This window comes from Marmota monax, unplaced genomic scaffold, assembly GCF_021218885.2.
Source record: "Marmota monax isolate L192 unplaced genomic scaffold, Marmota_monax_Labrador192_F-V1.1 WCK01_AAM20220418_F8-fsc00027, whole genome shotgun sequence".
NCBI lineage: Eukaryota > Metazoa > Chordata > Mammalia > Rodentia > Sciuridae > Marmota > Marmota monax.
Genome location: NW_026694617.1, coordinates 149,761 through 164,191, shown reverse-complemented (window position 1 = coordinate 164,191; position 14,431 = coordinate 149,761).

The following is a 14,431-nucleotide window of genomic DNA, read 5'->3' as shown; positions in this document are numbered from 1 at the left end:
TTTTACTCTTTCTCTTGATGTTCCCATGTCCCATCCCTCATGGGTTTTAAAATACCTTTGAGTGTGACTTAAGGAAGGAGTGCTCTGGGGATTTCCTAGCATTTTGTTAAGTAACTAATTTTTCACCTCTTTGTTTCTGAACTATCTCCAAGAGAACCCAATCATTTGCATGTCATAGGGAGGACAAACAGAATGTGAGTTTGAGGTTACAAAATTACAATAAAAGTAAAGAAAAAAATGTGCAGCACACTTTACATGAAAATTTTCATCTGTAGCTCAAGGTATGACTCTGCTGTAATCACTGAGCTGCAGCTGCAAAGAAAATGGTATAAAGCAACATTTTTTACCTTTTTCCCCCTCTTTTCTGGAGGACTTACCCCCAAAACATTTAAATTACTTTTTTTCCATAGATTTCTTTATTTATATATATATATATATATATGTCTTTTTTCCTCCTTTTATTTTTTTCAGTTTTGTAATAACATTAAATATAATGCACTAGGACATATTAGAGGACTACCCTCCACTGAATGTGACATAGAATAGTTTAAATGTTGTGTTAATCAGCAGAAAATACCAGAGGACCCACATTCTTTCACTCACTCTTTTTTTGTTTTGAGGACACAATTGATCTTATTGTACATTGATTTCTATATCATTTATGCAAAAATAATACAAATATACACAGGATTGAGTAAACCATTTTTTGTGTGTGCAATAGAAACACCATAACATCTGAAATGATGAGCCCAAATACTTTTGAAAGTGAAAACTATATTTAGTGTTTATGCTTATGAGGAACAGAGACTACCAGAGAACCTACTGAAAAAATTAGTTTTCAGACTTTTGAATGCTTTAGGAAAATAGATTTCATGGGATACTTGGTAAAAAAAAAAAAAAAGAATGTAAGAAACAAATTTAAAACTGGAGAAATAAATAAGCAGGTTTCCATCATGGATCTGATATTCTGGTCATTGGAATTTTATCTCTTTTCTTAATGGAGTTCACCTGGTTATCTTAATGGTAGCATTTATATGGTCCTCATGAACATTTTCTTTGCCTATGAATAAAGAGAGTGTTTGTAAGTAATATGAAATTGGTCTAGTTATTTCATCCCAAAACATCACCACTCTATCTGTCAAGAAGGGAAATAATCATATTTTAGAGTATAAAAAACAGAAATTGTATTGAATATGATTCATCATAGGAAATGTAACTGGTGTTAACATCATTATCATTCTTATAGTATGCTTAGTTGATACCTAAAGTAGATTTACTCTATGTCAACCAATTATTATTGAATGCATCTGGATAGATGATAAAATTTAAAATAAATAAAAAGGAAGAGGAATGGTAGTTACCTCTATGAATAACTATACAAAGAAATGGGTTTTCCAAGGAAAATATCAATTTGTGGTTGGTTATCTCAGCATGTGTTGTACCACTAAAACTTCATGCATGTGACAGCCTTAGAAATATTTGATATTTGCAAGCTTTTTAAAGGCAAAGCTGGTAACTAGCACTAGAACATGAGGAACTGAAGGAACATCCTAATCTCTTCTGCTCATTCCATTGTGAGGGAATTGAGGCTAGCCCAGCACTGATTTAGAAATGTAAATTAATGTTTTCTTTTTTCCCCCAGATTTAGATTATTATATTCTATCATAGTGCAGACATTGAAAAAATAAAGAAGACATACGAGTGAGAAAAAATAAAAAACATTTTTGCAAGTGTAGTATTACAACTCTAGGCATGGTGGTCAGAATTTGCCATCTGAGAAGTGAAAAGAGTATATGCAGATGGAGATTAGATGGGAGAGGTAGGTAAAGGACTTTAGTACAATTGTTTATAATATTTTAATATTTTTTTCTTTTCAGTAAGACATTTCAATTGTCATTTGAGTATAGTCCAATATATGAAATAGAAAAAAGCAAACTGCTTTATATTAAGGAAACTTAGGGGTCCAGAAACAATGGTCTCAAAAATTTTCACTCCCTTTATCCATAACTTTTGTCCTTTAACATTGTGACATGCTCCCACCTTCCAAGGGGGTGACCGGCATTACCCCTTTTGACATACGTCAGCAATGTGATTTGTACTGGCCATTGGGATAAAAGCAGAACCTTGTCCCTTGAGGCTTAATGTTCTGCTTATACTTACACCAACACAATTAGCAGGATGCACCTGAAATAGCTTGTTAGGTACTGAAGGAGGGTGGGGAACATAAGTAATAGAGATTTTACAAAGCCAGTCCAGAGCAGTAGACAGCCAATAACGTTACAGCTGCATGAGCCGGCACAGTCTGCTGAATAGACCCCCATAACTGACTGCCACTGACACCAGACACATGAGCAATAACACTGAGCATTTTATGCCACTGAGTTTTGTGGCTGGTTGTTGTGCAGTGTTGTTGCAGCAATAAATAACTAATACAAGAGCTTCAAGTGCTACTTACTTATTCCTCCTATTCCTCCAGTAGCCCTGTGGGCATTTTAAAGGAACCACCAGAGCCTCAGAAAGCATAATTTGAAAATTACTAGCCTAGAATGAGCTCATGTATATAGCCTCTATTTTCATATACCACCTGTGGCATAGCATGATATCGTAGATCTGACTTGATCAAATATAGTAAAATAGTAAAAGAGTTTATAGCTTAACAGTGCTTCAGAGGTCCAGTAGTTCATCTCTTTTATTATAGACATTAGTAATACTGAGGCTCAGAAAAGTAGTTTCATTCAGGTCCAGAAGATTACTAATACTAAAGATTTTTTATTTTCTGGAAAATATGGACAAAACATATTTTAAGTCTAATTGATCAGCTAATAAATACTGGCACATAAGCATTTTCTTATAAGCTTTCAACATGTAACAAGTTATTATGACTATATTTCCTACTTAGTTTAAGTTGAAATATAATCAGCAATGCTCACAACTCTCATTTCTTCAGCCCATTATCACACTTAGTTCAAACTCTATTATTCCTGACTGGATTGAAGTATTAATGTGTTGATTCACATAAATTACAACGAAAAGATATTAAACACCCAAACTGAATTTTTTTTAATCCTAGTTTCTCCATTTCTTTCTGACCAATTCCACTAACGGAAACATGGTGATATTTTAAAAAAAATTTACATACTCACACACACACATGTAAAGCATGAGAGAATGGGCATATATAATTAATGTCTTATAACTATCTGTGTACATGTATTTGTAAGGTTTTTTGTATGTTGGAAATGAGGGAAGATTGAAGTTTTATATGATTATAAGGGTAATCATATATGATTACAAGTTTATATAATTCATGCTTAAATTTATATAATTTTATATGATTATAAAGTGTTTTAGATTATTATAAGATTCTTTTGATGGTCGAATATAACCAACGAAAGTAAGTATAATTTGTTTATAGCTCCAAAAGAGCAAAGGCTGCCATGCAGGGCCACATAGCACAGGGAGTTTCACAAAGGCACAGAGCATAGCAAGCTGAGGCTATAGAAGGCAGTTTATGTGTAGTAAATAGGCAAGATTAGCTAGATTTGGGAGCTCACTATACATTGGGTAATCTCAGTAATTTTGTTGGGTTCCTAGCTGTCTGGTGCTTGGCCATGGGGCAATTAGGATGGTGACATAGCCCTGGTGAGAACTTGATAAGGAAAGAAGTTGGGGTACAGACTCAACTACTCAAAAAAGGAAACACCATAATCTCTAGCCAGGGCTTAAAACCAGTGCAACTAAAAACAAAGCACAGTTTAGCTATTGTGAATTGAGCTGCTATGAACATTGATGTGGCTGCGTTATTATAGTATGCTGGTTTTAAGTCCTTTTGGTAGAGACTGAGGAGTTGGATAGCTGGGTCAAATGGTGGTTCCATTCCCAGCTTTCCAAAGAATCTCCATACTGCTTTCCATAATTGGCTGCACCAATTTGTAGTGTCCCAGCAATGTATGAGTGTGTCTTTTCCCCCACGTCCTCTCCAACATTTATTGTTGTCTATATTCTTGTATTCTTGATAACTGCCTTTCTGACTGGTGTGAGATGAAATCTTAGAGTAGTTTTTATTTGCATTCATTTAATTATTAGAGATGTTGAACATTTTCATATATTTGTTGATTGAATGTATATCTTCATCTGAGAAATATCTGTTCTTAATTCACAATAGCTAAACTGTGGAAGCAACCTAGATGTCCTTCAATAGATGAATGTATAAAGACACTGTGGTATATATACACAATGGAATATTGCTCAGCATTAAAAGAGAATAAAATTATGGCATTTGCAGGTAAATGTATGGAGTTGGAGAATATCATGCTAAGTGAAGTAAGCCAATCTGAAAAAACCAAAGGCCGAATGTTCTCTCTGACAAGTAGATGCTGATTCATAATGGGGAGTGGCAAAGTGTGGGAAAAATGAAGGAACTTTGGGCAAAGGAGAAAGGGGGTAGAGAGGGTGCATGGGGGGCAGGAAAAATGGTGGAATGAGATGGACATCATTACCTTAGGTAATGATGTATAACTGCCCATATGGTGTGTGAATCAAAATGCATTGTGATGTCATATATACCCAATTAAAATTAAAAAATTAATTTTAAGAAGCACAAGGCAAAGCAAAACCAAACTAAACAAGCAAAAGATGGCATTACACTTGGTATGCTTTTTTGCAAAGCAATTATTTTTACATATGATCCAAAAAACAATAAAATAAAAAATCATATTTATTGATCTTTGACTTACAGAATGCTATAAGTTAAGACAAAAATACCACTATGTTCTGGTTCAATTCTGGTTCTTCTACAAGTAGAACTTCATCTCTGTTAGGGAAAGGAATTGGATTGTGGATGAGACAGACTTAATCACAGAGGAATTTAGAGTTAGAAGGAACAGAGAAATACCACTAATGTTAAAATTGGGGACAGAACAAGATGTTAAGGGCATAGAGAGACAGGACATCTCACCTGAATTTAGTGATAATAATGATGGATGACTTCCTGAAAGATGTGGCACTTAGCCATGGCTGAGAGAGAAGTATGAATTGGCATATAAATTTGTGAGCCTAGAGTAAACACAAAGTAAATAAAATTTGAATGGAGATATGTTTTCTGTTTTTTTTCTTTTCTTTATTTTTCTATTTTTAGTAGTGTACAGCAAGAAATTTCATTTGCATTTTGTAGTCTTTAATAAACTGCTTCAAGTTTTAAAAATCAGTGAGAATTGTAGTCCATTTCCTTCCCTGTGAGTCCATGTGGGTTTATAACTTTTTAAAACACTATAACATGGTGGAAGTGACTATTTTGATTAATGAGGCTTGGTGAGAAAAAGTTCATACATCTTCTTTCTAATTCTTTTCAAATGACTATTCTCTGACAATTTTCTTTAGGAAGTTCCCTTTTAAAATGCAGCTACACGGTGTGGGAAATCCAAGTTATGTTGAGAACTGTGAAGACATACTCTGATCAGTTGTTCCAAGTTCTGCCCTTCAAGTTATCCTAGTCCAATTCCCAGACAATATGAGTAAGAAACTTCCATATAATTCTATGCTATATTCATTCATGTAAATTCCATGCATTTAAACCTTTGTACTAAGATACCAAAGCAGAAATAAACCACCTCGCCTATTCCCTGCCTGGCACCTGATCTAGATTTTTGCTGTAATAGTAAATTATGATTGTTTTATGTTACTGATTCTAGGATAAGTGTTATGCAATGATTGACAGTGACCATTATTTCTTGCTTATATTCAGGAAATTTCAAGACCCAGATTAACTTCTTCGATACAAGTACAGAATACAGCTGATGTTCCCTGTTCCTCATGTAAGAGTGTGGACTTGACAAAAAGTAATATGTGCAAATAAATATGTAGGATATACAGAAAACTAAAAGTAGTTCATCATGGCTGGTTCATAAAACTTGATGGCTGGAAATATAAGCATTAAATCATGCAAATATTTATGGTCAAATTAAGAAGTCAAAATTTATGCAAAGGTCAATGAAATCCTCCTGTTTTAAGCATCCATGTCTTCTTATCATATTCATATATCAGAACCAAGGTGTGGTTTTCATGTCCAAGGAGAATTTTAGAGGTGAAATCTAGCAATGAAATGGCCAATTTCAGATCTTTTTTTCAGTAATTTAAGTGAAAGAGTGTAAAGATTTTATAATAGTGGCAATATAGATGGAAGAAACTTAGCAAACTCAAAGGACACTTGTAAGATAGAACCAACAGAAATTTGTTAGTTTTTAACTGCAGACAGTTGGGACAAATATAAAAGTCAAGAATGACGACTATTTAGTGACAGTCATCCAGCTGGAGAGTAACAGAGGAGACCTAGATTAGAAGAATTAAGACAGTAAACAATAGAATGTGAGATTCACATGTTGAGTTGGATCAAAAGATTGCATTAGTGTCCCAAATCAATGACCTTTGCAGTATTATTTTATTGTGTTGGGCTTGGCAGTGTGACTCACTATGGTATAATGACAGAAGCAGACAGAGGCTTAAAAATGTTTATACATGTCTATTTCTCTCTTGGAACTCTACTCTGCCATCACAATAAATCTGGGATAACTTGATGAAGGGATTTGAGAGCCAGGGAGGGTCAATTTCACCAATAACTTTAAGCCATCTTACACTAGTCAAGTCCCACACAACTGATCAACTCAACTACTAATGTGTGAGGACAGTCCACTTGGGATAAATTGCATATGATCCAGATCTACTGAATTTCCCATAGGCTGATAAATATTTGCTTTAAACCATTAAATCTTGGAATGGTTTGTAACACAGCCATATATAATTGAAAGTTCTATTTTTGAGATGTACACAATTGGATCATGAGGCTAGAGCACAGAAAAAATAAAGTGTAGTCTGCAGAGAGCACTGCTTGTTAATATTCAATAGTCTTGTCTTACTTGTTCTAGTGAGCTTGCCTTCTGATTGGTTGGTGTGCAGGCCTTTCTGTAGTTCTGCATGTAAATGCTAATTTCAGAATACTGAAACTTTGCACATAAGTAGTTAAGAAGCCAAGGGACAGGATAAGAGTAACAAACAAAGTTATAAAGAAAGATGAGTAATAATAGAACAGGAAGAAAAATATTTAAAGAATGGACAAATAGATATGCAAGCTCCAAAATATCTGGGAAGAAAAATACACTGAAGTAACAAGAAACCATGATCAGACATTGTCCATTGAAATCCGTACAGAAGATGGTTAAAAAGGAAGATGTGGTATAAAATACTGTTGAAAAGTCAAATAAGACTTTGGCTGCTGAAGGGACATCAGATCCAGCAATGCTGAGGTCATTCCAGACCTTGAAGAGATCAAATTCATGTGGTGGTAAAATAGTGGTACTGGGGCCATTGTGAGTTCTAAGAAAACAAGGAATGTTTCTTTTCCCTTTTCTTCCTTTTTTTTTAATTTAAAATACTTGTCTCTATGAGCAGGCTGAATTAATTAGAAAATTGTCTCCTGTGATCAGTCAGATGCTCTAAATGTGAATTAATTAGAACAGAGTGAACTGATACATGAAAAAAAGAAAAAAATATTTTAATATGCATGACAGCATCTAGTGATGAAATGCATAGTAAGCCTTGCCAAGTCAACCACATTAAAAAGCCTCACGTTTAGAATCCATCCACATTCTCTCAACTCTAACCTGATTACAAGGGGATTTTGTTGTTGTGAAGAATAATGAATACACCATAGTTTAACAGCACTCTGACAAATTTGAGTTAAGTAGCTTCTCTGTTGTTATAGAGGGCAATAGCAACATTGCATATTCACCAAGTATGCCCTCCAAACTTTATGTCTTTTCTTTTAATTTGTTGTTGACTTATGACAGTGAGAAAGAGTTTCCTATCAAAGGAATCAAGCAGACATTACAAGGTACTATCCCAGAGTCATAAGGATAGGTGACGTAAGAGGTATATTTTATGTTCTACAGATTATACATTAGTATTTTATAATAGCAAACTAGCAATATCCAGGGTAAATATTTCTTTGGCACTTTAAAATGACTGAAAATGATTTAAAACATTGAAATAATATTTTTTTTGAGTGCAGTGGATACTTTAAAAGAACTTCATCATTTAACTCATCTTTAACAATGGTGTTTTAAAATGCATGCTAAGTAGTTTATGAAGCACCTATAATAAATGACATACATGCTGTTTGCTGGAAATAAAAAGCATCTGCATAAAGCATTCTTGTTGTACTCAAGACTATAACAGTCCATGAGCATGATGTTCATATTTAGATTTAAATTATAATAAAGCTTAAGTATTGTTGCCTACAAAACAAAATTCAACAGAAGCACTTATGACATAAAAGTAACTCAACCTTACAAACATTTATCAAGTTTCACCCAACTTTAGGCTTTTTTTTTTTTTTGCATTAGTATTTTAAAAATGAGTCTAACTGAATATATTCAATGAAATAGAATTTTACCAATGCAGCTAAATTTGTGGAATTCTCACAAGAAAAATTCTCATTACAGGTTTGGGTTAACGCTAAAATTTGCATAAATTATTAATATTCATAATATGAAATGGAAAACAATAAATACAATAGAGGATTAAATATAAATCACTCAACTTAAATGGATAACTATCATTAATAATTTATTATATTTAAATTTGTGAACAGAAGTAATTTATTATAAGCCTGCAAATAAAATTTTGAATTATGATGTATTTAAATTTAATATAATTTTTCCAAAACATTGACATTTCTTTAAAAACTATTTTGTTGCTGCCTCATGATCAATTAAATGAGTATCATAGCTAATGGTATACTTTGAAGGTTATTCAGTTAGATTTTGTTCTCAATTTTAGGGAGTACATGTATGGATACAAAAACACTATTCTATAAAAAGCATTAAGAAAATGAAAAGATTAGGTACAGAATAGAAGAAAATACATGAACATTTATAATATGTCATAAGAATTTTTATAGAAAATACAATAATCCCCAAAATGCTTTGGAAAAAATTAAGTAAATCAATTTAAAAATGAGTGAAAATTTACACAATACTAAAGGAGATAAACAGAACACATGCACATTTTAGGATGCTCGACATCATTCATCTTCAGGGAAATGCAAACTAAACTCACAACAAAGTGCCATGTAAATATTTATTAGAATGGCAAAAAGAATAATGATAGCACTATGTATTGGCAAGGATACAGAAGAAACTGGATCACTTCAACACTGCTGGAAAAACTGTAAGATGGTGCAGTCACCATGGAAAGCAGTTATCAGTTTCTTGTAAAATGGACATACTTTAGAAAGATAGTCCTAAAAAAGCAAGAACATGCAGGAGCCTAGAGGACATTCTGTGATGAAATAAGTCAGGCACAGAGAGATGGACAGCACATGTTCTTACATCCATGTAGTATCTTAAGATATTAACCTCATAGATGCAGAAAGTAGCACAGTGTTCACCAGAGACTGGGAAGAGTGAAAGTGAGTTGAGGATGGAAAGAGAATGGTCAACAGGCACACAGGCATAGTTAGATAGGAGGAATAATTTCTCTTTTTCTGCAGCATGGTAGGGTAATAATTAATGATAGTATATTTTTAAATAACTGGGAGAGAGGACTTGTAATGATACATGTTTGAAGAGATGGGTATGGCAATTATCTTTGCATATTTATTTAAATATCAAACTGTTCTTCATAAACACACACATTATGTCTCAAAAATAAAATAACACATTTTTTTTAAAAAGAGCATAAGAACCCAGGGAATTTCTCAAAGTCCAGAGTTGATTCTGGTTGGTACAACTGAGAAGGGAGGAGAGTGCTACTGCATTCTCTTAGGTAAATACAATATTTTACCCAATATCCTTCAATGCATGGTATAATCCCCAGTAATGAAGAATTATCTGATCCTCAATGTCAATCTTACCAGGAATTCTGCTTAAGAGAAGTGATAATTTGTTCCCACAAAAATCTGTTAAACAATGTGTGTATTAGCTGCCATCATAATGAAACCACACTAAAAATACCCAATGTCTTCAACGAATAAAAAGATGGATAGATAAAGTGTATTGAATATGTATAAAAGAATACTACTCAATCCATACAATAGAATACTGCTCAGAAATAAAGAGGAACCATTGGAACATACAACATGGAAGCATCTCCAAACCACTAATGTTGAGTGAAAGATGCCAGCCTGAAAAATTTGCATAGATTATGATTCCAATTGTATAATATTCTCCAAAAGGCATAACTATAATGAAGAACAGAATACTTGCTACCAGAGTTAGGGTTGGAAGAGAATGTAATTACTTAGGGTTAACACAGGAAGTTCTGGGGGTGATGAAATTCTACCCTGATTATACTGGTAATTATACAGATCTGTGTAAGCCTTGTAATTCATGTACCTCCCCTGTACTGGGGTACAATATGATATTTTATCACTATGATTCACAGTAAATAAACAATTGAATGAGTCAATTATTTTTGAAATATGAAATGTTCTTTTCCCTTACATATTATGAAATGTTGTGTATGTAATTTATCTTCCTTTTTTTTTTTGTTTGAAATTTTGAGAGCATTTATCTAGGATGCCATCTGGTCCTGAAGTTTATCTTAAATAGGAGGTGCTCTCTTACTTTAACTATAATAGATTGTGGAGAAATGTTATATATATATTTTTTTTCCTTAACTGCTTAGTAGACTTCAATAGTGCAATCTTCTAGAACTGATGTTATCTTGTTCAGAAAGTTATTTGTCATTGATTTAATTTCTATAATACATTTAGGCCTCTTCAGAGTATCTGTTTATATCTACTGTAAGGTTTTATAGATTGTGTCTATCAAGGAATTGATTTATTATCTATGATATCAAATTGATAGGCACATAATTTATGACATTATTTTCTTAATGTTCATAGGATCAGCAGTGAGAGATTATGTATTGTGACATTACTAACTTGTGTTCTTTTTTGTTAGTCTGACTAAATATTTGTCAATTAATTGATATTTTCAAAGTATTAGATTTTTTGTTTCATTGCTTTTTCTCTATTAATTTTCTGAATTTTGCTGTTTTATTATTGCTTTTTTCCTCCTAATTCTAGACTAATTTTCTCTTTTATCTGAAGTCAGAAAGCTTAAATGATTGACTATAGATCTATTTTCTCAAAATATTCATACCATGATATACTATTTTTCTATTGTTTATTTTTTAATTCCCTTTTAGTGTGTGATCACATATTGTGTAATTTCCTACCTTCTAAAAACTTGCAAAATACATATTTGTATTTGTAAAACACATAGCGCCCAATAGGATCTATCTTAATGAATGTTTGCATCAATTTTCTTTGTTCCTCTCTTTTATTTTACCTTTTCATGGATAAACTGAGTACTATTGATTCTCTTATTTTATGATCTCTTTTGAGTTTTCTCTCTGTAATCCCCTCCTCTCTGGCAGTCCTGTCAACTTCAGCTTCCTTGGTTTCCATGAACAATCAGCTTTGTCTCCTAGACTCAGAAGAATCCAAAGACCTGCCCTGAAGTCTCTATTCCTGTGCCATGATGTGGGAACTCCCACCAGGCAGTGTGTTGGGCAGTCACGGGACACTCCTTATTGCCTTTCCATCCCTAAGGGCATCACCCATTTTCTGTCAGAAGTAGCACTTGAGTGAGATTATTTATGCAATATATCAAACTTAATGAAAATATTTTAATATTTTAATGCCCACTGTTATTTAATGATAAAGTAAGGGCAGTGGAAAACTTACATTGCTTTTCTTAAAGTTTGCCTGCATTTAGTATTATCCATATTGTTTCATTTAACAGATATATACAATTTTTTTTGCCATGACTATGAAAGATTAGATACCAAAATGAATGCATGTTAGTCCACTTTCTATCTTCTATTCATACAGAAATTTAGCTATTCTTTCTAGAGTTCAGGTAATCTAATGAATACATTACATATTTTAACCATAATTAAATTGTTTACCAACTGTCCCTTTTCTACATTTTATGGACTTATCTCTTGACTGGCTAAATATTTTGTTCTAGAATTTTCTTCAAAGAAAACTTTTGGGGCTGGGGATGTGGCTCAAGCGGTAGCACGCTCACCTGGCATGCGTGCGGCCCGGGTTCGATCCTCAGCACCACATACAAAGATGTTGTGTCCGCCAAAAACTAAAAACTAAAAAAAAAAAAAAAAAAAGAAAACTTTTGGTAACTCTTATTGAATTCTAATTCACTAAGAAAATGTTTTTTTCTTTATGTTAGAATGAGACTTCAGTTACTTTTAAAATTGCTGATTAATAGATATATTTTTTGAGGAAGTTATAGACACTGTGTCATGGTTTTCTAATGTGAGTAAAAAATTTGAATTTATTTTTATTTTTGTTTTTGTTTTTTTGAATAGATGCTCAAAAGAGTCTCTCTTAATTTTCAGTAATCTCAGAATTCATCTTCATTTTCCAACTATAACTTCAATATGTTGTGTTCATTCTACATGTAGTTTTGTTGTTTTTGTATATACATGATAGTAAGGTGTATTTTGTCATGTCACACATACATGGGATGCAACCCACTACAATTTTGATCACATTTTTGTAGTTGAACATGATATGGAGTTACACTGGTTTTGTATTCATATATGAACTTAGGAAAGTTATGTCTGATTCATTCTATTGTCTTTCCTATTCCAATCTGCTGTGACCTTCTCATCTGACTAGGTCATGGCCACTAATAGACATACTTGATGCACAGGAGTAATGGGGGATAAAGAAAAGACAAAAAGACACACTTTGGGAGAAAAAGTTGGGGCCAGGTGGGTAACCAAGCCTTGGTGAGGCTTGATTGACTCCAGAGCTAGCCCAGCAAGTTTATTATATAGGTTTCATCCAAAGATTATTTGTGGGAAAATTTCAAAAAGAAGGCAATATGAAGGACACAGGACTGGTGAGAAATTAGTGTACCTATCCCTGGAAGAAGGTGCTGAACTCTAGGCCTCAACTGATAGCAGCTCTGCACTCTCTCACAGAGCTTTCTCAGGACAGTGTTACCATAGAATCTGAGGCATATTGACCTACCCCTTGGCTTGGGAGGCTGAGAATAAGGGCATGTGCCACCATGCCTGGTCACATATAGTTTTAATTTGACTTTTATTTCTGAAAAATTTTTGTTAAAATAAATACGTAAATATATTAAATATCCATCTAATCTCTCTCTTTAATCATTTGCCATTTTAATCTATGTATTCATCCAATCTCTTCTTTTTCTTCTGTGACACTATTTTAATTTGAACTTCATTATCTGATTTCAATAAATGTCCTTTTCTTTCTAAAATATTTAACATTTTGTATTATTTCAATTTGAACTTGCTTTAGTTAGTCTTTATTTAATTTATGTCAATAAAATTACCTTCCTTTTCTCTGTAACCAAGTTTGGACATTTCATATGTAGTCTTTTATAATCTCCCATATAGTCTATGAATTTTATGTATAAAAGACACTCTTAGATTTTATTTTATTTAGCTTGTTTCTTGAATTCTTGATGACAATTTTGACTACGATTTTTATCTGATCCATTGCAAATTTTTCTAGTGAGTGTTTATAATATTCCATTTTTCCCTCTTTCTTCCTCCTTCCACTTTCATTATTTTCCTTATGGTACTTTGGTATATATACAGCCGAGTTAGTTTGCTTACCTGAAGTTTTTACTGGAAAAGCTTTTGGAAGGAAATTGTGTGGAAGTTGAGGACCCAACATGATTTCTATGCCAGTACCTTGTTTAACTTACAAACCTTTGTAATACAGATTTCTCTGGTTATGCTGCCTTGATATTAAAACAATAGAAATTGGGAGGTATAGTTTAATTTCTCAAGATCTGTCTGTATAAAATATTACTCTTACTGAATATGGTGGCTTTTCCTTATGTCTTACTATTTAAGATTGTAAGTTTTTTAATTATGTAGAACATGCAGTTCTCATTTCTTTCATTTTTTTAAAAAAAAATTTCCTTTGCTATATTAGGGAGATTTTAAACAAAGGTGAAAACATGATATTGAATGGTACTATATTCTTTTGCTGTCACTACATTCTTTTGCTGTCACTTATTAATCTGAGATGCCTGTTTCCAAGTTAGGCTCATTGCATTGCTGCAGACTCACTAATTAATTGATTTCATCCTTTAGGGTGAAAAAAAATCTTTTGGTTAGGATAAATTGTAGGAACTGGAGGGACCTCTCCACCCCTCATGTATAAGAAGTAATTAAATCTCTACAACGAAAACTTATACTTTATGGCTGTTTGCTGTAATGATTGGATCCAGACATTATCCTAGTCTCTGGGGTATTATACTTTTGATGAAGAATGAACTACTGAGTTAATTAATAATAGAAGTGGAATTTAAGAGTTAGACTTATTGCTTTCAGCAATTTAAAGAGGATTAAACATTTTAAA